At 53.9% G+C, this 11,139-nt stretch overlaps 2 non-coding genes and 1 pseudogene across 2 annotated transcripts; all 3 read left to right on the top strand.

The window, feature by feature from the left end:
- Positions 1-7,465: 7,465 nt before the first annotated feature.
- Positions 7,466-9,383, top strand: LOC147870409 (small subunit ribosomal RNA). The gene has a single exon (XR_015533445.1). It is a non-coding gene; the product is annotated as a small subunit ribosomal RNA (ribosomal RNA).
- An 824-nt stretch (positions 9,384-10,207) lies between these two features.
- Positions 10,208-10,363, top strand: LOC147870408 (5.8S ribosomal RNA). The gene has a single exon (XR_015533443.1). It is a non-coding gene; the product is annotated as a 5.8S ribosomal RNA (ribosomal RNA).
- A 509-nt stretch (positions 10,364-10,872) lies between these two features.
- Positions 10,873-11,139, top strand: part of LOC147870407 (large subunit ribosomal RNA) — a 4,225-nt pseudogene continuing 3,958 nt past the window's right edge.

The raw sequence follows: 11,139 nt of genomic DNA, 5'->3' as shown, positions 1-11,139 counted from the left end.
GTACGAATTCTGCGGCTATGTCCCGTGGTGCGTGGTACTTGAAACCAGTTCTGCGGCTATGTCCGACCGTGCGTGTTAGTTGAGTCGCTTCAGCGGCTAAGTCCAAAAAATTTCCAAAATGCAGAAAAATACACATAATTGAAGAAAATTGGGCTTGCTGTGCATAGTAATGCCGTTAATTGACTAAAAATAAATTTCCGCTGTGTTAGGTGGGCCTTACTTGGACGGTACGAATTCTGCGGCTATGTCCCGTGGTGCGTGGTACTTGAAACCAGTTCTGCGGCTATGTCCCACCGTGCGTGTTACTTGAGTCGCTTCAGCGGCTAAGTCCGAAAATTTCCAAAATGCAGAAAAATATACATAATTGAAGAAAGTTGGCCTTGCTGTGCTTAATAATATCGTTAATAGATTAAAAATAAATTTCCGCTGTGTTAGCTGGGCCTTACTTGGACGGTACGAATTCTGCGGCTATGTCCCGTGGTGCGTGGTACTTGAAACCAGTTCTGCGGCTATGTCCGACCGTGCGTGTTAGTTGAGTCGCTTCAGCGGCTAAGTCCAAAAAATTTCCAAAATGCAGAAAAATACACATAATTGAAGAAAATTGGGCTTGCTGTGCTTAATAAAATCGTTAATAGATTAAAAATAAATTACCGCTGTGTTAGGTGGGCCTTACTTGGACGGTACGAATTCTGCGGCTATGTCCCGTGGTGCGTGGTACTTGAAATCAGTTCTGCGGCTATGTCCCACCGTGCGTGTTACTTGAGTCGCTTCAGCGGCTAAGTCCGAAAATTTCCAAAATGCAGAAAAATATTCATAATTGAAGAAAGTTGGCCTTGCTGTGCATAGTAATGCCGTTAATTGACTAAAAATAAATTTCCGCTGTGTTAGCTGGGCCTTACTTGGACGGTACGAATTCTGCGGCTATGTCCCGTGGTGCGTGGTACTTGAAACCAGTTCTGCGGCTATGTCCGACCGTGCGTGTTAGTTGAGTCGCTTCAGCGGCTAAGTCCAAAAAATTTCCAAAATGCAGAAAAATACACATAATTGAAGAAAATTGGGCTTGCTGTGCATAGTAATGCCGTTAATTGACTAAAAATAAATTTCCGCTGTGTTAGCTGGGCCTTACTTGGACGGTACGAATTCTGCGGCTATGTCCCGTGGTGCGTGGTACTTGAAACCAGTTCTGCGGCTATGTCCGACCGTGCGTGTTAGTTGAGTCGCTTCAGCGGCTAAGTCCAAAAAATTTCCAAAATGCAGAAAAATACACATAATTGAAGAAAATTGGGCTTGCTGTGCATAGTAATGCCGTTAATTGACTAAAAATAAATTTCCGCTGTGTTAGGTGGGCCTTACTTGGACGGTACGAATTCTGCGGCTATGTCCCGTGGTGCGTGGTACTTGAAACCAGTTCTGCGGCTATGTCCCACCGTGCGTGTTACTTGAGTCGCTTCAGCGGCTAAGTCCGAAAATTTCCAAAATGCAGAAAAATATACATAATTGAAGAAAGTTGGCCTTGCTGTGCTTAATAATATCGTTAATAGATTAAAAATAAATTTCCGCTGTGTTAGCTGGGCCTTACTTGGACGGTACGAATTCTGCGGCTATGTCCCGTGGTGCGTGGTACTTGAAACCAGTTCTGCGGCTATGTCCGACCGTGCGTGTTAGTTGAGTCGCTTCAGCGGCTAAGTCCAAAAAATTTCCAAAATGCAGAAAAATACACATAATTGAAGAAAATTGGGCTTGCTGTGCTTAATAAAATCGTTAATAGATTAAAAATAAATTACCGCTGTGTTAGGTGGGCCTTACTTGGACGGTACGAATTCTGCGGCTATGTCCCGTGGTGCGTGGTACTTGAAACCAGTTCTGCGGCTATGTCCGACCGTGCGTGTTAGTTGAGTCGCTTCAGCGGCTAAGTCCAAAAAATTTCCAAAATGCAGAAAAATACACATAATTGAAGAAAATTGGGCTTGCTGTGCATAGTAATGCCGTTAATTGACTAAAAATAAATTTCCGCTGTGTTAGCTGGGCCTTACTTGGACGGTACGAATTCTGCGGCTATGTCCCGTGGTGCGTGGTACTTGAAACCAGTTCTGCGGCTATGTCCGACCGTGCGTGTTAGTTGAGTCGCTTCAGCGGCTAAGTCCGAAAATTTCCAAAATGCAGAAAAATATTCATAATTGAAGAAAGTTGGCCTTGCTGTGCATAGTAATGCCGTTAATTGACTAAAAATAAATTTCCGCTGTGTTAGCTGGGCCTTACTTGGACGGTACGAATTCTGCGGCTATGTCCCGTGGTGCGTGGTACTTGAAACCAGTTCTGCGGCTATGTCCGACCGTGCGTGTTAGTTGAGTCGCTTCAGCGGCTAAGTCCAAAAAATTTCCAAAATGCAGAAAAATACACATAATTGAAGAAAATTGGGCTTGCTGTGCATAGTAATGCCGTTAATTGACTAAAAATAAATTTCCGCTGTGTTAGGTGGGCCTTACTTGGACGGTACGAATTCTGCGGCTATGTCCCGTGGTGCGTGGTACTTGAAACCAGTTCTGCGGCTATGTCCCACCGTGCGTGTTACTTGAGTCGCTTCAGCGGCTAAGTCCGAAAATTTCCAAAATGCAGAAAAATATACATAATTGAAGAAAGTTGGCCTTGCTGTGCTTAATAATATCGTTAATAGATTAAAAATAAATTTCCGCTGTGTTAGGTGGGCCTTACTTGGACGGTACGAATTCTGCGGCTATGTCCCGTGGTGCGTGGTACTTGAAACCAGTTCTGCGGCTATGTCCGACCGTGCGTGTTAGTTGAGTCGCTTCAGCGGCTAAGTCCAAAAAATTTCCAAAATGCAGAAAAATACACATAATTGAAGAAAATTGGGCTTGCTGTGCATAGTAATGCCGTTAATTGACTAAAAATAAATTTCCGCTGTGTTAGCTGGGCCTTACTTGGACGGTACGAATTCTGCGGCTATGTCCCGTGGTGCGTGGTACTTGAAACCAGTTCTGCGGCTATGTCCCACCGTGCGTGTTACTTGAGTCGCTTCAGCGGCTAAGTCCGAAAATTTCCAAAATGCAGAAAAATATACATAATTGAAGAAAGTTGGCCTTGCTGTGCTTAATAATATCGTTAATAGATTAAAAATAAATTTCCGCTGTGTTAGGTGGGCCTTACTTGGACGGTACGAATTCTGCGGCTATGTCCCGTGGTGCGTGGTACTTGAAACCAGTTCTGCGGCTATGTCCGACCGTGCGTGTTAGTTGAGTCGCTTCAGCGGCTAAGTCCAAAAAATTTCCAAAATGCAGAAAAATACACATAATTGAAGAAAATTGGGCTTGCTGTGCATAGTAATGCCGTTAATTGACTAAAAATAAATTTCCGCTGTGTTAGCTGGGCCTTACTTGGACGGTACGAATTCTGCGGCTATGTCCCGTGGTGCGTGGTACTTGAAACCAGTTCTGCGGCTATGTCCCACCGTGCGTGTTACTTGAGTCGCTTCAGCGGCTAAGTCCGAAAATTTCTAAAGTGCAGAAAAATATTAAATAAAGCGGTTATATAAGTAAGTATGTGTATGTATTCTAACATATACAAAATTTAGTATGATCGGAAATGATTAAGGAAGAGAAAAACTTAATTAAAATTTCTGGCGGCAGCCGAAGGGCCATCCGCCGGTGTCCGCGGCTCTGCCTCTTCCGTGACTGACGAATGCTGAGATAAGGGGGGTCCAGACTATAGTATATGAGCTTGGCGAGCGAGGCTCTCCTCGAGCAGGGGGAAGTCTGAGATTGGACTACCGGCCGCCGGGGACACTGTCGCCGGCAGGCCATTCGCGCTTCCGCCCCGCGTTGGCTGAGGCAGTTTAGGGCAAGAGTGGCACAAGTGCACCGACCGCCGTGTCCTTTGGGGTCGGCGCCCGTCACCCCGCTCAGTGGCCGGCGAAGACCGGCCGAGTCTCGGGTTCGAGTCGGCACAGGACACTGAGTGCAAGAGTGACACAAGTAACGGCGTTCACGGGCGGCCTCTGGGAGATTGCCCTCAGTACCACCGGGCAACGCGGGGGACTGCAGGCCTCGACCCGCGCCGCTCGATCCCCGTTTAGGGCAAGAGTGGCACAAGTGCACCGACCGCCGTGTCCTTTGGGGTCGGCGCCCGTCACCCCGCTCAGTGGCCGGCGAAGACTGGTCGAGTCTCGGGTTCGAGTCGGCACTCGAGCCTGAGTGCAAGAGTGGCACAAGTGATGGTCTTCACGGGCGGCCTCTGGGAAGCTGCCCCTAGTACCAGCGGACAACAGCGAGGGACTGCAGGCCTCGGCCCGCGCTACTTGCGACCGTTTAGGGCAAGAGGGGCACAAGTGTATCGACCGCCGTGTAATTTGTGGTCAACCCGCGCTGTTGCCTGCGAAGACCGGCCGAGTCTCGGGTTCGAGTCGGCACAGGGCACTGAGTGCAAGAGTGACACAAGTAACGGCCTTCACGGGCGGCCTCTGGGAGATTGCCCTCAGTACCACCGGGCAACGCGGGGGACTGCAGGCCTCGTCCCGCGCCGCTCGATCCCCGTTTAGGGCAAGAGTGGCACATGTGCACCGATCGCCGTCTTCAACGGGGTCGGCGCCCGTCAACCCGCGCAGTGGCCGGCGGAGGCTCCGGTTCGAGTCGGCACTCGATTCCGAGTGCAAGAGTGGCACACGTGACGGCCTTCACGGGCGGCCTCTGGGAAGCTGCACTTAGTACCAGCGGACAACCGCGGGGGAATGCTTTCCTCGGCCCGGTGTACTTGCAACCGTTTAGTGCAAGTGGGGCACAAATGCACCGACCGCCGAGTCCATCGGGGTTGGCGCACGTCAACACGCGCGGTGTCCGGCGGAGGCTCGGGCTCGAGTCGGCCCTCGACTACGAGTGCAAGAGTGGCACATGTGACGGCCTTTACAGGTGGCTTCTGTGAGCCGGCCCTTAGTACCAGCGTGCATCCGCGGGAGACTGAAGACCTCTCCCCGCGCTGCTCGAACCCCGTTTAGGGCAAGAGGGGCACATGTGCACCGATCGCCGTCTTCATCGGGGACGGCGCCCGTCAACCCACGCAGTGGCCGGCGGAGGCTCCGGTTCGAGTCGGCACTCGATTCCGAGTGCAAGAGCGGCACACGTGACGGCCTTCACGGGCGGCCTCTGGGAAGCTGCACTTAGAACCAGCGCGCATCCGCCGGGGGACTGCTGGCCTCGGCCCGCTCTACTTGCAACCGTTTAGGGCAAGTGGAGCACAAGTGCACCGACCGCCGTGTCCATCGGGGTTGGCGCACGTCATCACGCGCGGTGTCCGGCGGAGACTCGGGCTCGAGTCGGCACTCATCTACGAGTGCAAGAGTGGCACATGTGAAGGCCTTAACGGGCGGCCTCTGGGAAGCTGCACTTAGAACGAGCGCGCATCCGCCGGGGACTGAATTCCTCTCCCCGCGCTGCTCGAACCCCGTTTAGGGCATGGGGGGCACATGTGCACCGATCGCCGTCTTCATCGGGGTCGGCGCCCGTCAACCCACGCAGTGGCCGGCGGAGGCTCCGGTTCGAGTCGGCACTCGATTCCGAGTGCAAGAGTGGCACAAGTGATGGCCTTCACGGGCGGCCTCTCGGAAGCTGCACTTAGAACGAGCGCGCATCCGCCGGGGACTGAATTCCTCTCCCCGCGCTGCTCGAACCCCGTTTAGGGCAAGAGGGGCACAAGTGTACAGAAGTCCGTCTCCTGGGGAATCGCGTGCTCGGCTGCCCTCAATGGACAGGCAGAAGCAGGGGTCTGCTCGTAGGTGACTCGGCACTCGAGTGCAAGATTGGCGCAAGTGACGACTTCTCGTGCGGTCACGGTGAGGCTGCCGGCGGTGTCTCTGGCTTCTGCCGCATATATATTCCCGTCCGTGCCCTCCACGTCTTCAGATTTCAAAGTCCCATCCGTGCGTGTTAGGTAGGCCGATTTTAGGGGACCTGCCGCTCGCATTCGGCCGGGTCGCGCTCTCTGAGGCTCAGACGTTACGAGTCTCCCCTGAAAACGCCGCGCTGGCACCTTATTTTGTAGGAAAATTTCACACTTCCTCTAGTTGAACTAACGGATGCGTCGCTGATAAATTGGCCCTTTTTCCGCATAAGACGATTCCTGAGCCTTGGGTGGTGTCTGGATACATCAGGAGGACACAACTGACGGAAGAAAAGCCCGGGTCCGTCCTCCGCCCGGCAGGGGAACGATTTTACGAAAAAGGCCGGCTTCGTTCCCCTTCCCGGCAAGCAGCAGGTGGACGATTTTACGAGAAAGACCGGGTTCGTCCACCTTCCCGGCAAGCAACAGGGGAACGATTTTACGAAGAAGGCCGGCTTCGTTCCCCTTTCCGGCAAGCAACAGGAGGACGATTTGACGTTAAAGACCGGGTTCGTCCTCCTTCCCGGCAAGCGACAGGGGAACGATTTTACGAAAAAGGCCGGCTTCGTTCCCCTTCCCGGCAAGCAGCAGGTGGACGATTTGACGATAAAGACCGGGTTCGTCCACCTTCCCGGCAAGCAACAGGGGAACGATTTTACGAAAAAGACCGGCTTCGTTCCCCTTCCCGGCAAGCAGCAGGTGGACGATTTTACGAGAGAGACCGGGTTCGTCCACCTTCCCGGCAAGCAACAGGGGAACGATTTTACGAAAAAGGCCGGCTTCGTTCCCCTTTCCGGCAAGCAACAGGAGGACGATTTGACGATAAAGACCGGGTTCGTCCTCCTTCCCGGCAAGCAACAGGGGAACGATTTTACGAAAAAGGCCGGCTTCGTTCCCCTTCCCGGCAACCAGCAGGTGGACGATTTGACGATAAAGACCGGGTTCGTCCACCTTCCCGGCAAGCAACAGGGGAACGATTTTACGAAAAAGACCGGCTTCGTTCCCCTTCCCGGCAAGCAGCAGGTGGACGATTTTACGAGAGAGACCGGGTTCGTCCACCTTCCCGGCAAGCAACAGGGGAACGATTTTACGAAAAAGGCCGGCTTCGTTCCCCTTTCCGGCAAGCAACAGGAGGACGATTTGACGATAAAGACCGGGTTCGTCCTCCTTCCCGGCAAGCAACAGGGGAACGATTTTACGAAAAAGGCCGGCTTCGTTCCCCTTCCCGGCAAACCCTTCGCCACCGCGATGCCGCGGCCCTCTGTCCCCCGGACACGGTCTATAGGCGGCGTATCGTGGACACACTGCAACCGACTCACTCGTAGTCCGGGCGCGTGCTAGACTCGCGATGCCAAACGGCGCTTCGGCGCTTATGCATGTCGAGTGAAGAGAGGGAAGGGTGCCCTAATGGCACCACGGTTCTGGGGGCGCTCACGTGGCGTCCCCCTAACGGCACGAAGTGGCCCCTGCTCGCAGGGGCGCACGGAGTGCGAGCGTTGAAGTATGAACTGGACCCCCTCGCCGGACCCATCCGGGACCGCGTGGAGGGGGAGAAACGAGCTCCAAGTGAGTCTTCGGTTCCCTGGTTGATCCTGCCAGTAGTCATATGCTTGTCTCAAAGATTAAGCCATGCATGTCTCAGTGCAAGCCAAATTAAGGTGAAACCGCGAATGGCTCATTAAATCAGTTATGGTTCCTTAGATGGTGGACAGTTACTTGGATAACTGTGGTAATTCTAGAGCTAATACATGCAACCGAGTCCCGACCGGAGACGGTCGGGACGCTTTTATTAGATCAAAACCAATCGGTCGCTCACGCGGCCGTTTGCCTTGGTGACTCTGAATAAATGGAGGCGGATCGCACGGTCTACGAACCGGCGACGCATCTTTCAAATGTCTGCCTTATCAACTGTCGATGGTAGGCTCTGCGCCTACCATGGTTGTAACGGGTAACGGGGAATCAGGGTTCGATTCCGGAGAGGGAGCCTGAGAAACGGCTACCACATCCAAGGAAGGCAGCAGGCGCGCAAATTACCCACTCCCGGCACGGGGAGGTAGTGACGAAAAATAACGATACGGGACTCATCCGAGGCCCCGTAATCGGAATGAGTACACTCTAAAGACTTTAACGAGTATCCATTGGAGGGCAAGTCTGGTGCCAGCAGCCGCGGTAATTCCAGCTCCAATAGCGTATATTAAAGCTGTTGCGGTTAAAAAGCTCGTAGTCGGACTTGTGTCCCACGCTGCCGGTTCACCGCCCGTCGGTGTCTAACTGGCACGCACGTGCGGACGTCCTGCCGGTGGCCCGAGCCGGCGCCCGCGGGCGATGGGGGCGGCGACGCTCCCACGCCTCGGGTCGTCTCGGGGAGGGCCTACACAATCCCGTCGCGGTGCTCTTGACCGAGTGTCACGATGGGCCGGCACTTTTACTTTGAACAAATTAGAGTGCTTAAAGCAGGCAGCAGCCGCCTGAATACCGAGTGCATGGAATAATGGAATAGGACCTCGGTTCTATTTTGTTGGTTTTCGGAAGCCCCGAGGTAATGATCAAAAGGGACAGACGGGGGCATTCGTATTGCGACGTTAGAGGTGAAATTCTTGGATCGTCGCAAGACGGACAGAAGCGAAAGCATTTGCCAAGAATGTTTTCTCTGATCAAGAACGAAAGTTAGAGGTTCGAAGGCGATCAGATACCGCCCTAGTTCTAACCATAAACGATGCCAGCCAGCAATCCGCCGAAGTTCCTCCGATGACTCGGCGGGCGGCTTCCGGGAAACCAAAGCTTTTGGGTTCCGGGGGAAGTATGGTTGCAAAGCTGAAACTTAAAGGAATTGACGGAAGGGCACCACCAGGAGTGGAGCCTGCGGCTTAATTTGACTCAACACGGGAAACCTCACCAGGCCCAGACACCGGGAGGATTGACAGATTGAGAGCTCTTTCTTGATTCGGTGGGTGGTGGTGCATGGCCGTTCTTAGTTGGTGGAGCGATTTGTCTGGTTAATTCCGATAACGAACGAGACTCTAGCCTGCTAAATAGTCGCATCCGGTATCCTCTGTGCTACCGGCGACTCCTAATCTTCTTAGAGGGACAGGCGGCTTCTAGCCGCACGAGATTGAGCAATAACAGGTCTGTGATGCCCTTAGATGTTCTGGGCCGCACGCGCGCTACACTGAAGGAATCAGCGTGTCCTCCCTGGCCGAAAGGTCCGGGTAACCCGCTGAACCTCCTTCGTGCTAGGGATTGGGGCTTGCAATTGTTCCCCATGAACGAGGAATTCCCAGTAAGCGCGAGTCATAAGCTCGCGTTGATTACGTCCCTGCCCTTTGTACACACCGCCCGTCGCTACTACCGATTGAATGATTTAGTGAGGTCTTCGGACCGGTGGGCGCGGGGTTTCGGCCCTTCGATTCCACCGGGAAGATGCCCGAACTTGATCATTTAGAGGAAGTAAAAGTCGTAACAAGGTTTCCGTAGGTGAACCTGCGGAAGGATCATTAACGGCACCGAGAGTGACCGAACAGAGAAGGAAGGCATTAAGAAACCGAGGACGGTTGCTGGCTCTGGGGGAGTGCGTAATCTCGCTTGCGAGTGGACCGCCTTCTCGTGGAAGTACCCGTGTCTGGTCATTCATGATAATACAACCTCTACTGATGACTGAAAAATAGATGACGTCAACCTGAGGGGGGACCGGTCGGCGAAAGTCGCACCGACTCCCCCCGCATGAGGGGGAAGACGCATCATAATATGTGACCACTACTGATGACTGAAAAATAGATGACGTCAACCTGAGGGGGGACCGGTCGGCGAAAGTCGCACCGTCTCCCCCCGAATGAGGGGAAGACGCATCAAAAATTAATAAAAGGAAGGCATTAAGAATGAACCAGATGAACGGGGCTCTGCGGAAGGCGTAATCTCGCCTGTGATTGGACCGGCTCTTCCTGGCAGCGGCCGGATCTCGGAGATAACGTCGTCGGCCTGAGGTGTCCAGGTCGGCGAAGTAATCCCCCGGAGGGGGACGGCAAGACCGTCCCGCCTCGAGGTGGGAAGTAGGAGCGAAAGATGGTGAGTGGGTGCCGGCGGCACGCGGGCTCCGAGGATCCTCAGGGATCCAAGGACAACCCGCGCGACCGCGAGCACTGGGCTTAAAGCCACTTTATCTGCCCACGCAAGGCCGTTTCGGCGGCGCTTGAACGAGAGGGGAGCGCGGTCTGACCGTGCCGCTGTTCTGGGGGCAGCTCCCCCTCGAAAAATAACAACTACCTGTCCTACGGGACTAGCAGTAGCATCCTACCCGAAGCTCTGCTCGAATCTAGAGAAAAACAACCCTGAGCGGTGGATCACTCGGCTCGTGGGTCGATGAAGAACGCAGCTAATTGCGCGTCGACATGTGAACTGCAGGACACATGAACATCGACGTTTCGAACGCACATTGCGGTCCTTGGATTTCCAATCCCGGACCACGCCTGGCTGAGGGTCGGCTACATGAAACCCGTGGGCCCGCGCGGTCTTTAAGATAATAAGGGAAAGAAAGAAAGAAAGAAAGAGAAAGAAAGAAATAAAGGCACGCGAGCGGCCCTACGCTGGGGGGTCTGACGAGCCTGCACCTCGCACCGCCGGCGTCGCTCCGAGCAATCGGTGGCGGCGTCGGCGACTGCGAGGAGGTTAAGGGGAGTCAGTCGCCCTTGAAGGCTTCACAGGGTTCGGTGGAGCGAGCGGATAGACTTAGCTCGCCCTCCTCTCCTCGGCGACGGGGCCCATCCTTCCCCGATCGCGTCTGAGAAGAACTGACGCCCGGCTTGATGTGATGGGAGACAGGCAAACTCCCGAGACAGAGAGAGAGACACACACTTGCCGGGCGGGAGCGAAAGATATGACCACAATAAATAATGACCACAAAAAAAACAAAACAAAAAGAAATCAGTTCAATGAGAGAGGCTAAGCTTCCGACCGCTCACATCGGCCCGTCGGTACAAGAAACCATCTTTCCGACCTCAGATCAGGCGAGACTACCCGCTGAATTTAAGCATATTACTAGGCGGAGGAAAAGAAACTAACAAGGATTCCCCCAGTAGCTGCGAGCGAACAGGGAAGAGCCCAGCACGGAATCCCGCGCGGAGACGTGCAGGGAGATGTCGTGTGTGGGAGGTCCCACTCTCCCGGGGCGCGGTCCAGCGAGTCCAAGTCTCCCTTGAATGGGGCCATCGCCCGCAGAGGGTGCCAGGCCCGTAGGACCGCGGCCGCTCCCGGGTGGGG

The sequence above is a fragment of the Zootermopsis nevadensis genome, unplaced genomic scaffold (genome assembly GCF_977971745.1).
Source record: "Zootermopsis nevadensis isolate Lab colony 2312 unplaced genomic scaffold, Znev_1.0 Znev_ptg000257l, whole genome shotgun sequence".
In the NCBI taxonomy this organism is placed as follows: Eukaryota; Metazoa; Arthropoda; class Insecta; order Blattodea; family Termopsidae; genus Zootermopsis; species Zootermopsis nevadensis.
This window is presented reverse-complemented; position numbering and strand designations above follow the sequence as displayed.